At 41.2% G+C, this 25,196-nt stretch overlaps 1 non-coding gene across 1 annotated transcript; it reads right to left on the bottom strand.

Annotated features, from left to right (window-relative positions):
* Positions 1–11,585: 11,585 nt before the first annotated feature.
* Trnaa-agc (transfer RNA alanine (anticodon AGC)) lies at positions 11,586–11,657 on the bottom strand. Its single transcript has one exon. It is a non-coding gene; the product is annotated as a tRNA-Ala (tRNA).
* Between the last annotated feature and the right edge of the window lie 13,539 nt (positions 11,658–25,196).

The raw sequence follows: 25,196 nt of genomic DNA, 5'->3' as shown, positions 1-25,196 counted from the left end.
AAGAGGCTGAAAACATCCAATGGAAAAAAGATAGCCTTTTTAACAAATGATGCTGGTTCAACTGGAGGTCAGCATGCAGAAGAATGCGAATTGATTCATCCTCGTCTCCTTGTACTAAGCTCAAATCCAAATGGATCAAGGACCTCCACATAAAGCCAGGCACTCTGAAGCTAATAGAAAAGAAACTGGGGAAGACCCTTGAGGACATCGGTACAGGGAGAAAGTTTCTGAACAGAACACCAATAGCGTATGCTCTAAGAGCAAGAATTGACAAATGGGACCTCATAAGGTTACAGAGTTTCTGTAAGGCAAAGGACACCATCAAGAGGACAGATCGGCAACCAACAAATTGGGAAAAGACCTTCACCAATCCTACATCAGATAGAGGGCTAATATCCAATATATATAAAGAACTCAAGAAGTTAGACTCCAGAAAACCGAACAACCCTATTAAAAATGGGGTACAGAGTTAAACAAAGAATTCTCACCTGAAGAACTTCGGATGGCAGAGAAGCATTTTAAAAAATGCTCAACTTCATTAGTCATTAGGGAAATGCAAATCAAAACAACCCTAAGATTTCATCTTACACCAGTCAGAATGGCTAAGATTAAAAATTCAGGAGACAGCAGGTGTTGGAGAGGGTGTGGAGAAAGATGAACACTCCTCCACTGCTGGTGGGGTTGCAAATTGGTACAACCACTCTGGAAATCAGTCTGGAGGTTCCTCTGAAAACTGGGCACCTCACTTCCAGAAGATCCTGCTATACCACTCCTGGGCATATACCCAGAGGTTTCCCTACCATGTAATAAGGATACATGCTCTACTATGTTCATAGCAGCCCTATTTATAATTGCCAGATGCTGGAAAGAACCCAGGTATCCCTCAACAGAAGAGTGGATGCAAAAAATGTGGTATATCTACACAATGGAGTACTATTCAGCCATTAGAAACAATGAATTCATGAAATTCTTAGGCAAATGGATGGAGCTAGAGAACATCATACTAAGTGAGGTAACCCAGACTCAAAAGGTGAATCATGGTATGCACTCACTAATAAGTGGTTATTAACCTAGAAAACTGGAATACCCAAAACATAATCCACACATCAAATGAGATACAAGAAGAAAGGAGGAGTGGCCCCTGGTTCTGGAAAGACTCAGTGAAACAGTATTCGGCAAAACCAGAACGGGGAACTGGGAAGGGGTGGGAGGGAGGACAGGGGAAGAGAAGGGGGCTTATGGGACTTTCGGGGAGTGGGGGGGCTAAAAAAGGGGAAATCATTTGAAATGTAAATAAATTATATCGAATAAAAAAAATTAAAAATAAATAAATAAATACATAAATAAATAAATAAATAAATAAATAAATAAATAAATAAGTCTTAAAGAAAAAAAAAAGAGAGAGAGAGAGAGACTGGGCCTGGCTTGGGCTTTTGAAACACCAAAGCCCAAACGGGTTCAATGCCAAGTTTCCTCCAACAAGGCCACATCTAATCTAAGAAGGTCACATCTTCTAGTTTTTCTGAAAGAGTTCCACTGGCTGATGAATAAGCATTGAAAAATGTGGGCCGGTCTTCTTCATTCCATCCCCTTCCCCCTCCAAAACCACCATGGAATTAGAGCTCTACACATGACAGGCATATATTCCTCAGAACCTCTACACTATAACTAAGGGGAGCCTTACCAAAAGGTGTCTTCACATTCGTCTGTCCTTGGGAACCCTCGTTTTTCGCAAGGACAATTTCATGGGAGCTTTGTCTTTTTCAGCATAGTATTACATCCTTCTCCTCATATTTCACTTTCATGCAGTGTAGCATAAACACAGCTTGGACATTGACGTTTCCCTTCAAATTCTACAGTTCATTCCAAGATATTGTCTCAGACATTATACCAGGATATCAGAATTTCACTCAGCCAGTATTTTGTGAAACTGATCTCTTTCTCAGACAGCAAAACATCTTGTTCTCTCCAGGTTCTCACAGATAAATGAATATATCACACAAATTAGTAAACCAGAAAGATTGAAGAATGTTGGCTTCTCATGCTGCTGGAAGAAGCAGGCCCAATGGGACAGCAGGGCAGTGTCTCTGCTTCATGCCTTCTAAGTGGGCACACATATCCAGAGGGAACTTTACTCTTGTGAACAGGTATAAAATTAAATGGTGAGGAATGCAGATATGATGTTTTATTAGTTGTTCCTAGCACACAACCAAATCCTAATACACTGAAATATGTTAATTATGTACATTAAAATATACTTAATAAAGTGTGTGTGTGTGTGTGTTTCTGTGTCATTTTTTATAGAGTACTGCGTTTGGGGAGTTGGAAAAACAGATGGATAGATGGTTCAGCAGGTAAGAGCTATTTGTTCCTTTAGAGGACCTGAGGTCAGTGACCAGCACCCATGTCATGAAGCTCACAACTGTCTGCAACTCCAGCTACAGAGGATGCAAACTTCTGTGCACTGACACATTCACAACACTCCGCACCCATGATTAAGTATAAAACCTAAACACTGAAACAATTGATTATGAAAACTTTGTACTTGTCCTGTTATATTTTTGAGGAGAGAATGTTGCTGCTTACAAAAAATTATACCATTCCATGGTGAGAAAGATCATCTATTAAAGTTGGAGTCAGATGACATCTCATGACCCATGTGAGAAGAGCAGAACTTCAAGTGTGCTAGTGAGTCAGTCCATAGGCAGGAGAACTGGGGTGATTGATGGAGTTCCATGGATTCATGGATTCATGAAAACAGGGAAAGCAGTGCTCCCAGAGTCCTGGCATCTGCATGACACATCAGGAAAGGCTTTTGAGAGGTTCCAGGATCTATTTATTACTACTGGATATCTCTAAATGAGGCAATGTGTCCTCACAGTCCTAAAATCCTGTGTGCAATACATGGTACATGGTAGGTCCTCAACACAGTCCACCTTGAACCAGCATTCTCCTTCCTATCTTAGGATGAGAGTGGCTGAAATCAGACAGTATGACTGAGAGAGAGAGACCACTTGGACGTGTAGCAGTAAGAAACAGCACACACTCATGCTTGCAGGCAGATTGAAGCTTTAGAGCCATTATTGTGATGCAGGGTGATATTGATGATGGATTCACTGAGGATAAAGACCATCAGACAGTTCCCTTACTTATACTAACATTTGTCTTGTGGATATACCCTTCATTATCAGAAAAGAAGATCCCCACTGTGCTTCATTCTGATACAGGTAAGAAGGGAAGAATGGTACTGTTTATACTGACATGGTTAGAGGGAATAACGCACAACATGTGATTCCTGAGATGTGTCTAGCTGTCAACAGAACCATAAATTAACAGATTCCACATTTTTCTCTCTTTTCTCTCTTCCTGGGTTCTTGGAGTCATGTTGATGGGAAATGCTTCACTATTAGTAGTCATGAGATCATGACCGATCCCCTCCATATTTTCTGGGGAATACGTGCTTGGGACATTCTCCTCCACATTGCCAAATATTCTTATGTCAGAGTTAGTTGTGAAAGTCTCACATTTTAATAATACTATTCTTTGTTTGTTTTTTATCAAGACAGGATATTACTTTATAGCTTTGCTTCTCCTGGAACACACTCTGTAAACATGGCTGGCCTCAACTACAGAGATCCACAACCCTCTTCCTCATCAGTGCTGGACCTAAAGTTGTGCAACACCCACCACAATCTGTGACATCTGAGTGTGTGAATAGGTGGGGCTCTCACTCCTGTCCCTAATCTTGGGTCTTTGCTTCTTTTGCCTTGGCCACCTGCTATGTGATTGTTGTGCTTTATCCTATTCTAAGTTATTTTGTTATGTGAAGATGTGATCTTTTAGAAACCTGTGCTTCTGTGATGAGTTACAGGTAGGCAGTGGATCCAGATGGGAGGAAATGGGGGCAGAGGGGGTTGGCGGGGGTGCGGGGGGGGGGGGCTTGATCTGGAAAAGTACAGGGAATGGAAGCTATAATTAGCATATTTTAGAAGAGAATTTATTTCAAATAAAAGAAGAAAATGTAAGGAAATCTTCCAGAGTGAAATATGATGGAAAAGGATCCTGACTCACAGAGATATACGGACACATATTTACATAGCACTTGGTTGTTGAGTATCAGCAATTATCCACCACTGCCTAAGCACTCAGTCTCCATTGGCAATGGGTTGCTACTGCTTATCTCTTCCCCACACTTTACCAGAGAGGGCACTCCTCTCTTGCTGGTGGAATTGCAAGCTGGTTCAACAATGCTGAAAATCAATCTGTTGGTTCCTCAGAAAACTGGAAATAGTTTCCTCGTGAAGAAACAGTGCTGTGCTCAGATCATGAAAACACCAAAGAGAGCACCAGGAACCACAGCTCCTATGCAAGCACATGAGGGTCTTTATTCAAGCTTGACATCAAGCCACTGACAGTCATGATGGTGCAACAGGATAGGAGAGAGGCCCTGAGGTCTAGGGGAAGGGGGTTTTATTTTATTCTGATATATTTTTTATTTACATTTCAAATGATTTCCCCTTTTCTGGCCCCCCACTCCCCAAAAGTTCCATAAGCGCCCCTCTGTCCCCCTGTTCTCCCACCCACCCCTTCCCACTTCCCTGTTCTGGTTTTGCCTTATCCTGCTACACTGAGTCTTTCCAGAACCAGGGGCCACTCCTCTGTTCTTCTTGTACCTCATTTGATGTGTGGATTATGTTTTGGGTATTCCAGTTTTCTAGGTTAATATTCACTTATTAGTGAGTGCATACCATGATTCATCTTTTGAGTCTGGGTTACCACACTTAGAATGATGTTCTCCAGCTCCATCCATTTGCCTAAGAATTTCATGAATTCATTGTTTCTAATGGCTGAATAGTACTCCATTGTGTATATATACCACATTTTTTGGCACCCATTCTTCTGTTGAGGGATACCTGGGTTCTTTCCAGCTTCTGGCTGTTATAAATAGGGCTGCTATGAACATAGTGGAGCATGTATCCTTATTACATGCTGGGGAATCTTCTGGATATATGCCCAGGAGTGGTATAGCAGGATCTTCCGAAAGTGAGGTGCCCAGTTTTCTGAGGAACCACCAGACTGATTTCCAGAGTGGTTGTACCAATTTACAACCCCACCAACAATGGAAGAGTGTTCCTCTTTCTCCACATCCTTGCCAACACCTGCTGTCTCCTGAATTTTTAATCTTAGCCATTCTGACTGGTGTAAGGTGAAATCTCAGGGTTGTTTTGATTTGCATTTCCTTAATGACTAATGAAGTTGAGCATTTTTTAAAATGCTTCTCAGCCATCCCATGTTCTTCAGGTGAAAATTCTTTGTTTAGCTCTGTACCCCATTTTTAATAGGGTTATTTGTTTTTCTGGAGTCTAACTTCTTGAGTTCTTTGTATATATTGGATATAAGCCCTCTATCTGATGTAGGGTTGGTGAAGATTTTTACCCAATTTGTTTGTTGAAGATTTGTCCTTTTGATGGTGTCCTTTGCATTACAGAAACTTTGTAGTTTTATGAGGTCCCACTTGTCAATTCTTGATCTTAGAGCATACACTATTGGTGTTCTGTTCAGAAACTTTCCCCCTGTACTGATGTCCTCAAGGGTCTTCCCCAGTTTCTTTTCTATTAGCTTCAGAGTGCCTGGCTTTATGTGTAGGTCCTTGATCCATTTGGAGTTGAGCTTAGTACAAGGAGACAAGGATGGATCAATTCACATTCTTCTGCATGCTGACCTCCAGTTGAACCAGCACCATTTGTTGAAAAGGCTATCTTTTTTCCATTGGATGTTTTCTGCCCCTTTGTTGAGGATCAAGTGACCATAGGTGTGTGGATTCATTTCTGGAACTTCAATCCTGTTCCATTGATCTGCCTGCCTGCCACTGTGCCAATACCATGCAATTTTGAACACTATTGCTCTGTAGTATTGCTTGAGGTCAGGGATACTGATTCCCCTAGAATTTCTTTTGTTATTGAGAATAGTTTTAGCTATCCTGTTTTTTTTTTTTTATTCCAGATGAATTTCAAAATTGCTCTTTCTAACTCTATGAAGAATTGAGTTGGGATTTTGATAGGTATTGCGTTGAATCTGTATATTGTTTTTGGCAAAATGGCCATTTTAACTATATTAATCTTGCTAATCCATGAGCATGGGAGGTTTTTCCATTTTTTTGAGGTCTTCTAATATTTCCTTCTTCAGAGTCTTGAAGTTCTTGTCATATAGATCTTTCACATGTTTGGTAAGAGTCACCCCTAGGTACTTTATACTGTTGTGGCTATTGTGAAGGGTGTCATTTCCCTAATTTCTTTCTCAACCTGCTTATCCTTTCAATATAGGGAGGCTACTGATTTGCTTGAGTGGGGAAGGGGATTATAATGGAACAAACAAAAAGCAGGTGTTTCCAAGCCTTGGCACTACATGAGATGGTAAAGGGATGTTGTCCTTTAAGCTGATTGGTTTACAGCACCCGGTTAAACCATAAGGAGGGCACATACATCAAAAAGAGCACCACGACCTGGGAACACCTTATGTTTTCTTAGACCATTCTGTTGTTATCAGCTAGCAGCAGCTGATTTGTCTGTTCTGCAACTACCAGAGACATTTGATGATTTGTCTCAGACCTCAAGAGTGTGAACCACGCCTCTCTAAGCCATGTTACCTCACCAGATATATCACCCTTGTGCATATACCCTAAAGACACCCCACCATACCACAAGGATCCATGCTCCAGCAAGTTCATAGCAGCCTTATTTGTAATAGCCAGAAACCACACAGATGTCCCTCAGCAGAATAATGGATACAGAAAATGTGCTTCACTTTCTCAAAGGAATACTACTCAGCTATAAAAACAAGGACATCATGATGTATCAGGTAAATGGATGGAAGTAGATAAATGGATATTAGCCAAAATGTACTGAATACCTGGGATACAACCCAGAGAAAATCACAACATGCAGAAATGCCAAGTAAGGAGGCTTCAATCCTGATTAGAAGTGTGTGGGTGGGGGTGGATAATCAGAGTAGGCAGAGAGAGGGAGGGACCTGTATGTGAGAAGAGAGGGAGAGGGCAAAGGAGGAACAGGGTCTGATATGGAGGGGACAGGAGAGAGTATCGCAGAGGGCCAGGAGAATGAATGGAAATATGCATCCTCTGGGAATGGGAAGTAGGGAGACCATCTATATAGTACAAGAGACCTAAGAGGTAAGAAATTCTCAGAACTCATGGAAGGTGACCATAGCCAAAACCCCCAACATGGGGAAGAGGGAACTAAAAGTTTCTACCTCCTTTACATAGACAGTGTTAATAAACCACAGTCAAGACTCTAATCCAGAATTGTTCCTGTCTAAAAGAACTGCAGAAACAAAACTGGGGAAGAGACTGGGGAAAATGCTGCCAATGGCCAGCCCAAAATGGGATCCATCTCATGGGGGTGACCAAGGTCTGTCACTATTACTGATGCTATGTTGTGCTCACAGACCAAACCCTGACAAGGCTTTCCTGAGAGAGGCCCTACCAGCAGCTGACTTACAGAGAGGCAGATACTTACACCTGACCATTGGATTCAACCTGAGGTTGAATTTGGTCAAGGACTGAATAATATGAAAAAGAGAATGACCACATAGGAATAGCAGAAGACTCAACTAACCTAGACTCCCAGGGAGATCCCAGAGACTGAAACACTAACCAGGAGCATACAGGCCCCATCTGAAGCTCCTGGCACATATACAGCAGAGGACTCTCTAATTTGGCCTCAGTGAGAGAAAATGCCTTTAATCCTTACTAGACTTGAGGACCCAGGAAGGAGGAGGCATGGGGTGAGCACCTACTTGTAGGCAAGAGGGAGGAGGAAGGGGAGGGGTATAGAAGGCAGAAATAAACAAAAATAACGTTAAAAATAAAAAAATTAAAAAGGAAAAAGTGAGTGATCATGGACAGCAACCTTGGAGAACAAAGAGCCTTTGATGCTGGGTTGGATGTAAGGAATCTGACCATGGTCCAATGCAAGGACTGCACTCTCCAGAAGCAGAATAAGAGGTGTTTGCAACCATGATGCCTGTCACAGTCCTCTCGACATCACCTAGACTAGTGTACCACTTGTTAGTCTTCTGAGATGTCCTTCCTCTTGTTCCATTTACCATCCAACCAGATAGATTTCATACCATAAACATAACTCTGCACCCTTGATGTCAGGGATTCAAACTGTCAAATACCAGCTGATACTAATGCACATCCAGGGGGAACCCAGTAGTGAAAGACAAAGCTTCACTAGAGTTCTTCTAAGCTAGTGGGAAGGACAAAAGACTGTTTCCTCCAGGAGCAGGATCAAGGCACTTCTGTATGCTGTTCCCATGACACTGACTGATCTTCAAGGTTTATCCTCCCTCAGTTCCTCTATAAATGCACATTTAGGCTGAAGAGATCATTTAAACCTGCATTGGAGCAGCTGTGGAGCCTCGGTCTCAGAGAGCTCCTGGTAGCCTTCCTCCTAGGGAGGCACACGAGGGTGAAGGAAACCCAAGTGTCAGTGTACCCAACCTGGCAATGCCATGGTCCCAACCTCTGCCCACCTTGTCCTGATCTTACTAACCCTGCAGAAACACATTATAATTAATTTGACATGACACTGTCAATTTATTTTGTGTATGCCATGTCTCAAAGAATACAAAATTTCCTGTTCTTAGTATTATTTTTTATTAAAAAATAGATTCATTTGTCCTAGAAGAAATAACAGAAAAATTCCATAAAATAATAAACTAGAAGTCATAAATCGCACACAAAGACATGATGCAGATCCTTACATGCCCTTTAAAGGCAGCTTCAGTCAGTGTATGTTGATATAGGCTATAATCACCCTACCCACTGGCCTCTTAATATAGCTTAGCAGTAAAGCACCATACCTTTAACACATGGGGTCCCGGGTTCGACTCCCGGTATCTCTGAGGTTTTTCTTTTTCTCTTCAGGGTCTTATTCTACACAGTGTGTCACAACCTAGAACACATTTCCATAGAGACCTCCAGAGTCTCCTCAGTATAGTAAAAGAGCTCATCTAGGACCGTGAAAACAATGTTGCTCTATATCCTTGATGTGAAAACAATGTTGCTCTTTAACCTTGATGATGTTTCCATGGAGACCTCCATCTTCTGGGGAGCACAGCCTGGCCATGCCTCTAGGAATGTTTCCTTCACAAGTTGAGGGAAGCTCTGCTTTCTAGCTGGTGTAGTTTCCCTTATGGGTATGATTTCTCAGGTGATAAAGGACAAGGGTGAATGAATTCTGCTTTGAGAGAAAGGAAGGGAGGGCAGTGGAGAGCCTTCCTAGTTACTGAGCAGAGGGAGGAGCATTTGTGGCTGTCATGGTTACTATAGATATGAACTTTTTAAACTATTCCCCTAGACATGGTCTTAAATCATCTCATTTTTTTAAACCTATGTAAATTTTAAGATATCTGCAGTCTTCCAATTTTGGTTTTTATTTGGTGTCTTGGGTGTGAAATCTTCACATATATCCTAGTTAATGAAATTTTCTTTTTATACATTCTGTTAGACATTTTATAGGCATTTATTTTTATAAATTTCTAAAATAAAATAAAATAAATTTAAAAAATGTTTTTCCATATGATACATATGCAGATCCTAATTTATATTGGTTTTTATTTATTCATTGATTTTGGATTGGATATTTTCTTTATTAACATTTCAAATGCTATCCCCTCTCCAGGTTACCCCTTGGGAAATCCCCTATCCCATGGTCCCCTGCCTCTGTGAGGGTGCTCACCCACTCACCCACCCACTCCTGTCCTTCCTCACTGGCATTCCCCTACACTGGGGCATCAAACACCCTCAGGCTTAAGGGCTGCTCCTCTCACTGATGACCAAACAAGGCCATCCTCTGCCACATATGTGCCCAGGGCCATGGGTCACTCCATGTGTACTCTTTGGTTGGTGGCTCAGTCCCCAAGAGCTCCAGGGGGTCTGGACAGTTGACACTGTTGCTCCATCCTTGGGGCTGCAAACCCCCTCAGATACTTCAGTGCTCTCCCAATCTCCCCCATTGGGGACCCCATGCTCAGTCCAATGGTTGGATGTGAGCTTTTGTCTCTGTATTGGTCAAGCTCTGGCAGCGGTTCAGTTGATACCATGATAGCTGAAAGAGAACTGCAGTGGTTGTATGTATGTATATAAAATGAGGAAAGAGATCCTAGAGGATGTAGGGATTAGATTGAATATAGAAGCAAAGTCAGACTTGCTGAGTCCTGGAGGAGACTTACATTCCTGCAGCCATGGTCAGTGCTTGATAAGGCAGGAGTAAAGACTGTTAGGTCCCTTTGGCTGGTTTGTCAATCACCAAAGTAAATTGGTAAATGAATGAAGACTCAGGCCCCAGGATAGGACACAACTTGTTTTTGTCACCTGCTGAATATTTGCTAAGTTACTTCACTCTTCAAAAACTTCATTTTCTCATCCACAAAATCAGAATCATAGTAATACGTACCCCATTTTCACACTGCTGTGAAAATTAGGAAAAGTAATAGAAATCCTACGTAGTCCAGGGCCTCATAGGCTCATGGTAAATTTCTAATGCCAATAGAACTTAATATATCACAGGTTTAAAGACATAGTTCAATAATAATTATAAAAGTAGCATGTGTGTGGGATTCATAATGCTCAGAGGCAGACACAGTTTATTTAGAGGTCTCTGGTGTAGTGTCCAAAATGCTTGCAGTTTACAGAGCTAAAAAAAAGTGTCTAGATTTCTAAATGAGAAACCGGATGAAAGTACAGAATATTTAATGTTGGCCTTGGACTCGAGCTGATGAGACAATAAGTCCCTGACTTTGACATACATTTTGTAATGTTCATTAAATACTCCTTTAATATTAGGTAACATATTCTCAATCTGTAAAATGTGGTAATGATGCAAAGTATTTCATAGAATTGTTAACATGAAAAAAAAAAAGCTTCTGAGGAGGCAGAAAGGTCCCAGTCCCTCTCATTCTGCTCGCAACACACTGACCACAAATCCTGAAGTGGTGGTGAGCCTACTTGGGCTTGCGATCCCTGCATCTGTCTTCCCACCCTCAGGGAGATTCAACCTCTGGGAACCCACAAGCCTGGCTCCAGAGAATGCTCCTTTCACTACATATTCTCCTAGGTACACACTGAAAAAGGTTTCCACAGTGACTCTAGGTTTCCATGACAACCACAATGAGCATTCTGTTTAGTAACTAGGGATGGCTCCACCCCACCCTCTCTTCCAGTCTCTCAAAGTAGAACTCCTTCCCTCCTGTTATCTAGGCCCCCAACCTGAGAAAGCTTACCCACAAGGGAAACTGCCACCAGCCAGAAAGCAGAGCTTCACTCATGCTGTGAACAAAACATATTCCTGGAGGCATGACCACAGTGTTCTCCCCAGTCTGTGGAGTTCTCCATGGAAATGTCATGTTATAGAGCAACATTGTTGTCATGGTCCTAGATGCGTGCTTTCATCCAATAATTATCTATGCTTATTTAACCTCATAACAGAAAGTTACAGTCTGAGACACCTTGTGTAGAAAAGAATCGGAAAATAAAAAATCCAAAGATGAAAAGACTTATGTGGAGATGCCGGGAATCGAACCCGGAACCTCATACATGCTAAGCATGTGCTCTACCATTGAGCTACATCCCCAAACATGTATCCTGTCTGATCATTTCATATATGAAGTCACAGAGACTGAAGCAATATTCAGAAACTTTCAGTGATCTACATTAGGTATTAGTGTATAATTGACGGTGTCCAGTTTAGTGTTTTAGAGTTTTTCTGTCATTTCTTGTATGACAAAACATTTCTATTTTCAATAAAAAGAAAATAAGAATAATAAGAGCAAATAATCGTGTGCTCTTCAAAATTTGACAGACCTACAATAAACAACACTGAATTATTTGTGCTCCTCAATTTTAACTCAATTTTTTGTTGGATTAGTTCAGTTAACAGTATAACGTCAAATTCATAATAATGTTACTGAATTAGCAATATGCTCTCATATTTCAGGGAACCAAAGTTGCCTGAAACTTCCTGAACACACCTTTATTCTTTTTTATAACGTGCCTTAGCTTTCAGGCCTTGTTATTTAGTAACTTAATGTTTCAACCCATGAAAAGCACAACTATTACTGTTCAAATGGTTACCTTCTAGGCTGCCACTGCAGAACAAAAGCTGCAGGATCTCCATATCACAGAGGCAACAACAGGATATCCTAGAGGAGTCCCAGTGAGGTTACAGTATTGACAGAGTATCAAAAGCCAGAGGCCTTGAAACAGACCAAGGACTCACTGAAATGAAGATTTGTAAGTAATAATGTGTGGACAAAAGTGTATACTGTGTGACACACTGTGACACACCACAGCTTCCACAGTGAGATGTTCTTATGTTGTGTTTGTCCTTCTCATTTGATTTTGAATGTTATTTTTTCTTTGTCTTGTTTTTATTATTTGTGGTGGGGGGCATTTGCAAGGGCAGAGGGTGGAAATGGAGGGACAGGAAGATGAGTGAGATTGGGATGCATGTTATGAATTCATAAAAAATCAATATAAAGATAAAAGGGTATAATTTCTCATCTGAATTATCACGTTTATATGTTCCTAAAAATAATGAAATTATTTACCTAAAATGCATCATTGAAATTAAACACCTTCAGGTGTAAACATTTGAGTCACATCTGAGTCCCATCTGAAGGATGTAATAACTCCTCTCTATGGAATGAATTTCTTCCAGATGCTTTATTATTAATCACTGTTTTTAGCTCTCACACCCTTTTCCTATGGTGTCATCACTTCACACGTCCCAGTGATTGTGTTAAGTGTGTCTTAAGGCACTATCAACCAAAGTAGGATCTTCTAGACCATATCCTTAGAATCTCATAAATGTTTTCACGTGTAATTTTAGTATATATACACTACAATTTACAGAGAATATAAGATTTCTTGAAATTCTTATTATTCTATGACAAATGTAGTCTATTAACTAGTTCCTTCTGTGCCAAACAACTACGCATTCACATGTCAAGTGTTCTCCTCTTTTCATAAATCCTCCACAATTTCATTTGTATTTGCTTCACAATGTTGGGATAATGTATGGGAAAATGGATTAGAGTTTTGAACAGACACGAACTTTTATTTTTCCATTTAGGTCTAACTTCAGGCAATGTTTTTCTCTGATTTTGTTCTGTTTCTTAGGATCTTTTTTCTATGCATTTATCAGTGAAATTCAGAATTTGACAGCCAATTAAAGTAAATAGTATAAATCGTATTCCTGTTGCAATGAATATGTGAAATAGTTTTGAAACAATAGACATTCATCAATAATGAATTGTCAGACCATGAACATACTCTGGATGCATGTAAGTTAATTTGGCAATGTTTTGAGCTGTTCTAATGTACAGGCAGTATAGGTCTATGTTCCCATATCACTCACAAATACTTGACACTTTCTGATTCCAATGGTCAAGTTATTATTTTAAACTAGAGATACTATCTATTGTATTCTCTGTGAACCAATCATTAAATTTTCTGTAAAGTATCAGAAACCAAATATCGAGGATACTCATGAAGGATCTGCATGGATTACTCAATGATGGAGATTTTATTTGCTCCTTAATGGAGTTTGACCCTACTTCCTTAAGAGCCTGTAGAGGCTACTGAGTCTATTGAAGGAAGTGAGAGAAATGTCCCAGAGACAAGTCCACAGGCCCCCTTCACAAGGTTCTCACTAAAAGATCATGACTGTGTAGCTTTCAGCATCCTGTGTGTAACTGTTATTGGTGAATCTGTTGGAAGATGTGGTTTGACTTCTTGGCCCCTCACCAACACATTAATGGATCTAGAGTAGTGAGGGGGAGAGGCATTGTGTATGTGGGAACAGGGATTCCTAGAAAGAAGCTGGGTCTGCAAAGATTGATTGACTGACTGGAACTTCACTGATGTGCTTGCTTATTCTCCATCCTGATTTGTTTATCAGTATGACTCAGATTACCCATTTCTTCACAGTTATCTCTCATATGTCTTTATATAGTTTCATGCTCTATTTTCCCCTATTAGCCAGTGGAATAAATTAAATCTTCATCTGATGCCTCTGCTGAATTTGCTGAGTCTCAATGTTTCACTCTGTGACTGTGCATAGGGCATATTCAGGGAGGGAACCCAGAATGCTAGTGGTAAATGCACAGACTTACATTTCCACTGTGTGTATACATTCCCTGGGATGGCCTGGTGTGTTCATGGTTGTGTGATGAGATGGGAAGAGGAAAGTCATTGTGCATACCTTCCTCTGAAGGAGTCTGCTCAGACAAGCCACCACCATTCCATTCTCTGGGTTTTAGGTGCTGTCTCCTCCTGGTTTCCTCTAGTTCATGGGTTTATTTCCCTGTGTGTTACCTTCCAGGGTGACAGAGAAGGGTCTCGTATCTTCATCCCAGAAGCAGGAGCTCATTGAGAAGAACACAGTGTGCTGTGGAGTCTCTCAGCCAGATCTGTTGAAAAGAACGTGGGGACACTCTGGGTAGGTTGGTTCTCTTCCAGCATCCTTATCTCCTCAATAGTTTAACTGTATCCCTTCTTTTGTTCATCAGCAGTCTGTTGAGGTTCAGTATGACTCCATGTGCAAAAAATACCCTGACATGTCAAACAGGCAGAGTCACCAAGGGACAATAGAGTGAATCTATTACATCAGGTGTCCCAGAACTTTCAGTGTAGATTACTGGTTCTCACATGTGCTGCACGTGTGGTGAGTACCCAGCTCTTTCTGGAGTCATTGTTAATATTGTTCCTTCACAATCCTCCCATGTAGAGGTGAGTGTGTGCTACACTTCTTTATGCTCCAGGAGGGTAGTAGCACTTCCAGCCACTCACCCGGGGAATCACCACTTACCTCAAATTTCACATGTCTGGTTGTTTTTATCTCCTGCAGGTCCTATGTCCATCCATCCATCTGAGTCTCTTTCTTCCCCTAAGTCATGCTGGTTCCTTTCTCCTCACTCCTGCTTCCTTGATTTGACAACTCTAAGGGTCCAGCCTGTTCCTCTCTCCCCAAGTATTAGCTCATGGAATCTTTATTGATCAATCAAAACCCAACTGGGGACAAGGACCTTTAATATTTGAACACATATATGCCCAATTATTCAAAAGAAATAGAGCAAATCTGCAACACCCTGTGCAGTAGTAGTAAAGTGGCTTGTTCATCCTGCTTTTATATAGAACCCAGGACTACCTTCCATCAATCACTCAATAGAAAATGATCTACAGGCCAGCCTACGGAATGTTCTTAGTGAGGTATGTTCTCAGGTGAGGCTCTAACCTCTCTCATGTCTCTAGCTTGTATGAAGGTGACACAAATCCAGTCAGCACACTCGTGTATGCTTTATCTCTTCCTTTAGTGTGTATCCTTCTGTGATTTGCTGTTATTTTACATGTACATCTAGCTGGGCTGGAACTCACTATGTAGAGCAGGCTGACTTTGAACATTCTGTGATCTTCCAGCCTCTGCCACCTGATTGTTGAGGTCATGATAGTCACACACTATTCAACTCTTCTTGGGGTGTATTTTTCTAACACATTCATTTCGATTTGACATTTAAGTCTCTTATTTTACATAGTGGACAATTTGCTTTTCATTTAATCTCAAGAATAACCTATCATTTTGCAAAGAAGAACACAAGTACACAGGCTGTAAGTTTTTGTAGCTGTCAGGAAAGAGGGAAGAGAGGGAAAAGAGGAACAGAGAAAGTCATCCCCTTAGAGTTAGGTTCCAAGACAGCAAGCAGGTGCACCAAGAGAGTCAGTAAGTCGCTGTGCTAGAGGTAGAGGAGAAGGAGGCTGAAGCCCTTCATAAAAGGAAGAATTCCAGAGTGTCAGGACAGGAAGGCTCCGGTTATCACTGGTATCTGAAAAGGAAGAAGAAAGAGACACGTTTCAGTTAGAATTTTAAAATGTTCATAAGGGAAATTTGTCAGAAGTTCTCTTTCTTTGTTGGATCTTTGTGTGGTTTTGGTATCAGTGTAATTGTGGCTTTGTAGAAGGAATTTGGTAGTGTTCCTTTTGTTTCTATTTTGTGGAATAGTTTGAAGAGTATCGGGGTTAGGTCTTCTTTGAAGGTCTGTTAGAATTCTGCACTGAAACCATCTGGTCCTGTGGGTTTTTTTTCTTTTTTCTTTTTTCTTTTTTCTTTTTTTTTTTTTTTTTTTTTTTTTTTTTTGGTTGGAATACTTTCTATGAACCCTTCTATTTCTTTAGGGGTTATGGGACTGTTTAGATGATCTATTTGGTCCTGATTTAATTTTGGTATTTGGTATCTGTCTAGGAAATTGTCCTTTTCCTCCAGATTCTCCAGTTGTGTTGAGTATAGGCTTTTGTAGTAGGATCTGATGATTTTTTTTGAATTTCCTCAGTTTCTGTTGTTATATCCCCCTTTTCATTTCCAATTTTGTTAATTTGGATACTTTTTCTGTGCCCTTTGGTCAGTCTGGCTAAGGGTTTATCTATCTTGTTGATTTCTCAAAGAACCAGCTCCTGGATTCATTGATTCTTTGTATGGTTCTCCTTGTTTCCACTTGATTGATTTCAGCCCTGAGTTTGATGATTTCCTGTCTTCTACTCCTCCTGTGTGAATTGGCTTCTTTTTGTTCCAAGGCTTTCAGGTGTGTCTTTAAGCTGCTAGTGTATGCTCTCTCCCATTTCTTTTTGGAGGCATTCAGGGCTATTAGTTTTCCTCTTAGCACTGCTTTCACTGTGTCCCAAAGATTTGGGTTTGTTGTAAGCCAGACACTCTGAAGCTAATAGAAAAGAAGACACTTGAGGACATCAGTATAGGGGAAAAGTTCCTGAACAGAACACCAATGGAGTATACTCTGAGAAGAAGAATTGACAAATGGGACCTCATATAATTACAAAGTTTCTGTAAGGCAAAGGACACCATCAAAAGGACAAATAGGCAATCAACAAATTGGGAAAAGATCTTCACCAACCCTACATAAGATAGAGGGCTAATATCCAATATATACAAAGAACTCAAGAAGTTAGACCCCACAAAAACAAATAACCCTATTAAAAATGGGATATAGAGCTAAACAAAGAATTTTCACCTGAAGAACGTCGACTGGCTGAGAAGCATCTTTAAAAAATGCTCAAGTTCATTAGTCATTAGGGAAATGCAAATCAAAACAACCCTGAGATTTCACCTTACACCAGTCAGAATGGCTAAGATTAAAAATCCAGCTGAGAGCAGGTGTTGGCAAGGATGTGGAGAAAGAGGAACACTCCTCCACTGCTGGTGGAGTTGCAAATTGGTACAACCACTCTGGAAATCAGTCTGGCGGTTCCTCAGAAAACTGGACATGTCACTTCCGGAGGATCCTGCTATACCACTCCTGGGCATATACCCAGAGGATTCCCCACCATGTAATAAGGATACACACTCCCCTATGTTCATAGCAGCCCTATTTATAATAGCCAGAAGCTAGAAAGAATCCAGGTATCCCTCAACTGAAGAATGTATGCAAAGAAATGTGGTATATATGCACAATGGAGTACTAATCAGCCATTAGAAACAATGAATTCATGAAATTCTTAGACAAATGGATGGAGCTGGAGAACATCATACTAAATGATCTAACTCAGCCTCAAAAGATCAATCATGGCATGCACTCACCAATAAGTGGATATTAGCCTAGAAAATTGGAATACCCAAAACCTAATCCACACATCAAATGAGGTACAAGAAGAACGGAGGAGTGGTCCCTGGTTCTGGAAAGACTCAGGATAGCAGTATAGGGCAAAACCAGAACAGGGAAGTGGGAAGGGGTGGATGGGGGAATAAGGGGAGGGAAGGGGGCTTAGGGGACTTTCGGGAAATCATTTGTAATGTAAATTAAAAATATCGAATAAAAAAATAAAGTAAAATAAAATAACAAAAGAAAAAATATAAAGTTAGAGTCAGGTGACATCTCATGACCCATGTGAGAATAGCAGAATATCAAATCTAGTAGTGAAAAAAAGAAAGAATGATAAGTAGAATCCCACCCCCCAAAAAAGAATTAAAATGCTGGAATGTTTATCAAACCCCAACTGGGTCACTTTTCAGTTAGAATTTAAAATACATTATGGAGCAGAGATGATAACATTTTTAACTTGCAGGAGGCTCAGCAAGTACAAGCACTTCCTTTGAGGCATGCTTGGTGAGTCCAGTTCTAACAAATCAGGGGAAAGGCCACATGTGGTCCTCACAATCTGTAATCTCTGGATTCCTACAGCAAGATGGGATACATGGGCATAAGAATTAGCTGGCGTGCCAGGTAGCCTGGAATACATGGAACACGTAATATAATACATGTAGTACAATACATGCAGTATACTACAGAAGCACAAAGAAGAGAAACCCTCCCTCTAAAGAAGGTTGGGGGATACAGCTGAATCTAAAAAATATTGAATCTGGGTTTCCATGACAACCACAGTGTGCTTCTGCATCAGTGACAAACAAATGTCTACAGCACTTCTTGTCAGCAGCAGTAAGAAAACAGGCCAAGCAAGAGTTGTGTTCATTTATATAAAGCTAGGTCATTGATGCCACCTTAGAGAAGATTTTCAGAAAAAGACACAGCAAAGCATCAGGACTGAGTCTATTAAGTACTAAGACAAAGTCTCACACAGGCAAAGGGCACTATAAAAGTAACCAAAGGAATTGGATGGACAGGGGCTTTCAAGAGAGAGTGGCCCTCCAGGGTCATTAAGAAGTTTATATCTGTGAGCCTGTGGAGTTTGAAGTTATATGTCTGAACTCTAATCATATACAGCAAGTTGTAAAGGAAAGATTAAAATGTACATGGCATTTAAAACTAAAGTAAACTGCATGAGCTGGCTTTTTATTTTAGTCTCGAAGACAGCTCTTCAGTGAATGAACTTGTAAGTGGCTTTTGCAGTGTCTGAATTGCAGATTTAGGAAGGAGAAGGCAGGTGCTAATATAGGAAACCTGAAGGCTATAAGCAGTCTGGCCCCAAGAAGCACATTCACTGGTTAATACTTGAAATGCCTTTAGGAAACCATGCATCATTCTCTCTGTTGGCTGCTTTGGTTTAACCAGCTGTGTTTCTAGAGTCATCAAGAAAGGCAATCTATATCTATGGGTTAGGAGATATTTCATATCTTGATTGGCTTCACTGTTACCTGACTTGTTATTTTGCCTCTTTCCTCCTACAGAAATACACAACTTCAGAAGGGGGTATAGTTTAGTCAGGAAAGCTAGGTAATTAGGTGGTCTATTAGTAATATGTATAACCTATCTATCCACAGACAGTACATCCAGTCACCTTAGAGCTTCTTGAGGTAATGCACATCTTCTTAGATACTCCTGCTATTTCTTCTCATTTACTTATCTTCTCAGGTGCCTGTGAAGACCATGGAATGAAAATTCCCAACCTGCTTCTTCTGAGTTTATCTCAAATGCAGTCTTTTGCTTGTCTGCAAGCTCCTATTTACCTACATAATTAGACCAGCAGTGACTGCACTGGAGAGAGACCTAAGGGTCTGTATAGAATCCCATTCAGCTCTTTCCATTACAGAGCAGAAAATGTTAACACTGAGGGTCAGGCCTGAGCTAACAGTCTCATGCAGCCCAAGACCCCAGAGGTAATGGACGGGAGACTTAGAACACCCCCATCTCAATACTGTCCTCATGTGACCAGAAATGACAGTAGAAGGCTAATGCACACAGGCCTAGATCATGCAAAGCAAACATGAGATCATGTCCTAAGTAGACAACATATTCCAAAAGCAAACAAGGGGCTTCAATGCCCCTTGGACTGCCAAATTCTTGTCAACCCACATTTTGCTCAGTTTAGTTTTCTCAACCAAGATCATCTGCATAGATTCTAAATGATCAAGCCAGATCTGAATAAATGCAGCAGAATGAATGTCACAATTAGGTCTGCAGAACTGACAAGTATTTTACCTGAGGGTACCCCAAGACTCATTTTATCCCACCACCCTCCCCCTGTTTTGTTATGGACAATAGTATTTAGTTTTACTCGTGGTCCCTTGGGCTATCTACTCTTGTTTTGGTCATGGAAGCATTTGTAGGTCCTGTCTATTGGAGTGGGCCATAAATCAATTCAGATGTTGGTTGTTGACCCCCACAGGACTATTCCACAGATGACCTAGCATGTCTTGCAGGCAGGACCACATTGTCGATCCAAGCATTTATGACTGGACTGATTTGTTTGGTGACACTAGATGGACAGGCCACACACCCTCTATCTCTCCCTTTATTTGGAGACCACATTTGCATTGACTTCACATATGTTAGAATATATTTCTTCTGCAATAATCTCCTTAACACCTCTCCACTGCCCATGGATTCTGTCTCCACTGCATTCTCTTGCTCAACACCATCATCACTCCTCTCCCAAAGCACCTGATCCTCCTATTCTTGTACCCTCTGCACTCACCCACATCATCTACTCTACTGTCCCCTCCCAGAGGATTCTTGTGTCCCCCTAGTCACTCCTCCTATGAAGAACCTCTCTGGGTCTATGGATTGTAGCTTGGTTATCATTATTTATTTAACTCGTGATACTCACATATAAGCAAATATGTACAATGTTTATTGTGTTGCATGTGTGTTACCACACTCTGGAATATTTTTTACTCTTCAATCCATGTGCATCCAAATTTCATGTATTTATTTATTGTTGACATCTGAGTGAATAACTCTCAGGGACCAGCTCTGGCATTCACGTTCTCTCTTGAAGATATCTGAGGACAGAGTGTGTAGGTGGGAGCAAGACTTGCTCTTGCAAGATATTAGGGTTGCAATTTTATAATGTTTACCTATCTTAAGTCTAAGTTACTTTTCAATGGTAGCTGGCCTGCCTATCCTTTGAGCCCAAGCACTGCAGGCTGTAGCTTTTAGCACCTCATCATGAAACAGGGGGATTAAGTAAAGGATTAACTGCCAGGGGTTTGCTATCTCTTGGCCAGAAGACTTGCCACTAGCTTGTCAAACAGGAAGAAGGTTTTAGAACAAGAAACATTTACTGAACCAGATTAGAGTCAATAGCAAAAGGAAATTCTTTACCACAAGCAAATATGTATAGACTCACATAAATTCATATAGAAAATCATGCATACACAGTCATACAACTTCATGCAATTGAGAAGAACTTAGTTGCATGCTAAAATCATAATTACATACATACCTAAACATACACACACACACATACACACACACATCCATACTTACCTACATATACACACACATCGATACTTACCTACATATATGGAGCAAAAAAACAAGTGTCTCTGCAGAAAGAATTCACTCACTCTGGATGAAAACTGAGCTCCCATCTTTACTGCATAGAGCAAGAGAAAGCTTCTGCCCTTTTATTGGTAAAAGAATTAAACCTCAGTCTTTAAGGAAAAAGCTCTGTTGTCTTTAGTAAGACTAAGGCAGCCTTGCTGTTAAGAAAATACCTGTTCAGTCCCATGGCAAGGAGAAGCCTGCCTGCTCCTTCTGCTTTCTCTGCAGCTTCTTCTGAGTCCCTCTGTCTCTCTGCATACTGCATATTGCTCTCTTAATCCCCAAGTTTGCTTTTAATTTCTAACTTATTCTGCTCTGCTGTCCTTCTCCTGCCTTCTCCTAATCTTGCTCTCTCCTCCAGCTCTGATGTAATAGTTCCCTATAATGTAGTGGACATAGTTTTTTTCTAACTATTCTAGAGAAATGGATCACATGGATTTTACAAAAATCCACTTCTTTTTTTTACAAGTTCACTAAAATTTCAAATGTAAATTCAAATCATAAATTTAATAAGTAATATACACCTATAAGTAATATCACCTAGGCTAGTGTACCTCTTGTTAATCTTCTGAGATGTCCTTCCTCTTGTGGCCATTTACCATCCAACCAGATAAGATTTCATACCATCAACATAACTCTGCACCCTGGATGTCAGGGATTCAAACTGTCAAATACCAGCTGATACTAACGCGCAGCCAGGGATCCCAGTAGTGAAAGAAAAAGGCTTCACTAGAGTTCTCCTAAGCTAGTGGGAAGGACAAAAGACTGTTTCCTCCAGGAGCAGGATCAAGGCACTTCTGTATGCTGTCCCCATGACACTGACTGATCTTCAAGGTTTATCCTCCTTCAGTTGCTCTATAAATGCACATTTAGGCTGAAGAAATCATTTAAACCTGCATTGGAGCAGCTGTGGAGCCTCGGTCTTAGAGAGCTCCTGGTAGCCTTCCTCCTAGGGAGGCACACGAGGGTGAAGGAAACCCAAGTGTCAGTGTACCCAACCTTGCAATGCCAGGGTCCCAACCTCTGCCCACCTTGTCCTGATCTTACTAACCCTGCAGAAACACATTATGATAAATCTGACATGACACTCTCAATTTATTGTGTGTATGCTACAATAAATGGGAAGTGGGAATGGGTGGGTGGGAGGACAGGGGGAGAGAAGGGGGTTTATGGTACTTTCTGGGAGTGGGGGGCTAGAAAAGGGGAAATCATTTGAAATGTAAATAAAAAAATATATCGAATAAAAAAAAAGGCTTGTACCACCTTGTCTGAAAAAAAAATAGATTCATTTTTCCTAGAAGAAATAACAGAAAAATTCCATAAAATAATAAACTAGAAGCCATAAATCGTACACAAAGACATGATGCACATCCTTACATGTGCTTTAAAGGCAGCTTCAGTCATTTTATGTTGATATTGGCTGTAATCACTCCACTTGTTGGCCTCTTGGTAAACAATGTTGCTCTATAACCATGATGTGAAAACCTTGATGATGTTTCCATGGAGACTTCCATCTTCTGGTGAGCACAGTCTGGCCATGCCTCTAGGAATGTTTCCTTCACAAGTTGAGCTTTCTAGCTGGTGTAGTTTCCCTTATGGGTATGATTTCTCAGGTGATAAAGGACAAGGGTGAATGAATTCTGCTTTGAGAGAAAGGAAGTGAGGGCTGTGGAGAGACTTTCTAGTTACTGAGCAGAGGGGAGGTGCAACTCCCCCATTGGGAACCCGAGGCTCAGTCCAACATTGTTTTCACATCAAGGATATAGAGCAACATTGTTTTCACGGTCCTAGATGAGCTCTTTTACTATACTGAGGAGACTCTGGAGGTCTCTATGGAAATGTGTTCTAGGATGTGACACACTGTGTAGAATGAGACCCTGAAGAGAAACAGAAAAAGCTCAGAGATACCAGGAGTCGAACCCGGGACCCCATGTGTTCAAGGAATGGTGCTTTACCGCTAAGCTATATCAAGAGGCCAACAAATACTGTGATTTTAGCCTATATCAAAATAAAATGACTGAAGCTGCCTTTAAAGGACGTGTAAGGATCTGCATCATGTCTTTGTGTACGATTTATGGCTTCTAGTTTATTATTTTATGGAATTTTTCTGTTATTTCTTCTAGGACAAAACAATCTATTTTTAATGAAAAGAAAATAATACTAAGAACAAGAAATGTTGTGTTCTTTGCGACATGGCATACCTACAATAAATTGACAGTGTCATGTCAAATTAATTATAATGTATTTCTGCAGGGTTAGTAAGATCAGGACAAGGTGGGCAGAGGTTGGGACCATGGCATTGCAAGGTTGGGTACACTGACACTTGGGTTTCCTTCACCCTCGTGTGCCTCCCTAGGAGGAAGGCTACCAGGAGCTCTCTGAGACCGAGGCTCCATGGCTGCTCCAATGCAGGTTTAAATGATTTCTTCAGCCTAAATGTGCATTTATAGAGGAACTGAGGGAGGATAAACCTTGAAGATCAGTCAGTGTCATGGGGACAGCATACAGAAGTGCCTTGATCCTGCTCCTGGAGGAAACAGTCTTTTGTTCTTCCCACTTGCTTAGAAGAACTCTAGTGAAGCCTTTGTCTTTCACTACTGGGTTCCCCCTGGCTGTGCATTAGTATCAGCTGGTATTTGACAGTTTGAATCCCTGACATCCAGGGTGCAGAGTTATGTTGATGGTATGAAATCTATCCAGTTGGATGGTAAATGGCCACAAGAGGAAGGACATCTCAGAAGACTAACAAGTGGTATGCTAACCTAGGTGATGGCCAGAGGACTGTGACAGGCATCATAGTTGCAAACACCCTTTTATTCTGCTTCTGGAGAATGCAGTTCCTGCATTGGACCATAGTCAGATTCTGTACATCTAACCCGGCATCAAAGGCTCTTTGTTCTCCAAGGTTGCTGTCCATGATTGTGGAAAGCCGCGTGTATTCGCCATTACAAGATGGCGCCGGCTTCCACTGTGCCAGCTTCGCTTTCTTAGTAACCAAGCTATCTGCGCATGTGCAAGAGTATTTTCGCGCCAAATCTCTGCCCGTCCCGGGGCACTCGAATGAGGTCATGAGTAAACAGCCAATCAGGTGTGTACACGTCATGCCAAAGGGTATATAAACCGCGTCCATGTTGGGTGCGGCGTCTCCCTCCACGAAAAGCGTCAATAAAGCTTGGCTGCAGAAGGATCCTGAGTGTGCCACTTCATTCTTGCTGGCGAGACGAAAGCGCGGGACATCTGGTGCCGAAACCCGGTTAAGGTCACGGGATGGATTCAGAACTGCAGTGATATGGTAAGGCTCTAAGAGGCATGTCTGTCTTTGGCCTTGATCTCTCCCACCTTTCTCCTTAATTAGCGGGGGCGATTGAAGCCTTCCCGATTGTTTTCATGGCACTCATTCTCTTTCTTTTGGTTTCATACTGCTTCCATCGGCAGTGGTGTTAAATCATCATCATTAGGCACAGTTAGACAGATGTAGATAAGCTGCAGTGCCTGCCCGATACATAAGTCTCTCCTGTAGATAAAGGGGCAGTATGGGGGCTTCACATTCGGTGGTCACAGCGTTGCAGTCCCTTCTGAGACAGCGCAATCTGAAGGTCTCAACAAAATTCTAAATTGTTTTGTCAGGGAGGTGGATCGTGTGGCACCCTGGTATGCATCTTCCGGGTTGCTAACGCTTGCTTCATGGGAGAAACTGGAGAAAGACCTAATTAGAGAACAACAGGCTGGGAAACTAAAAGCAGGGACGATGCCACTGTGGAAGCTTGTGAAATCATGTCTTGAGGATGAGAAATGCCGTTTGTCCATAAAAGCAGGGCAGGAGGTTTTGGAAGAGATTCAGGACAGTCTGTCAGAAATAGAGCGGTGTAAAAGGACCGGTGTGG

The sequence above is a fragment of the Apodemus sylvaticus genome, chromosome X, assembly GCF_947179515.1.
Source record: "Apodemus sylvaticus chromosome X, mApoSyl1.1, whole genome shotgun sequence".
In the NCBI taxonomy this organism is placed as follows: Eukaryota; Metazoa; Chordata; class Mammalia; order Rodentia; family Muridae; genus Apodemus; species Apodemus sylvaticus.
This window is presented reverse-complemented; position numbering and strand designations above follow the sequence as displayed.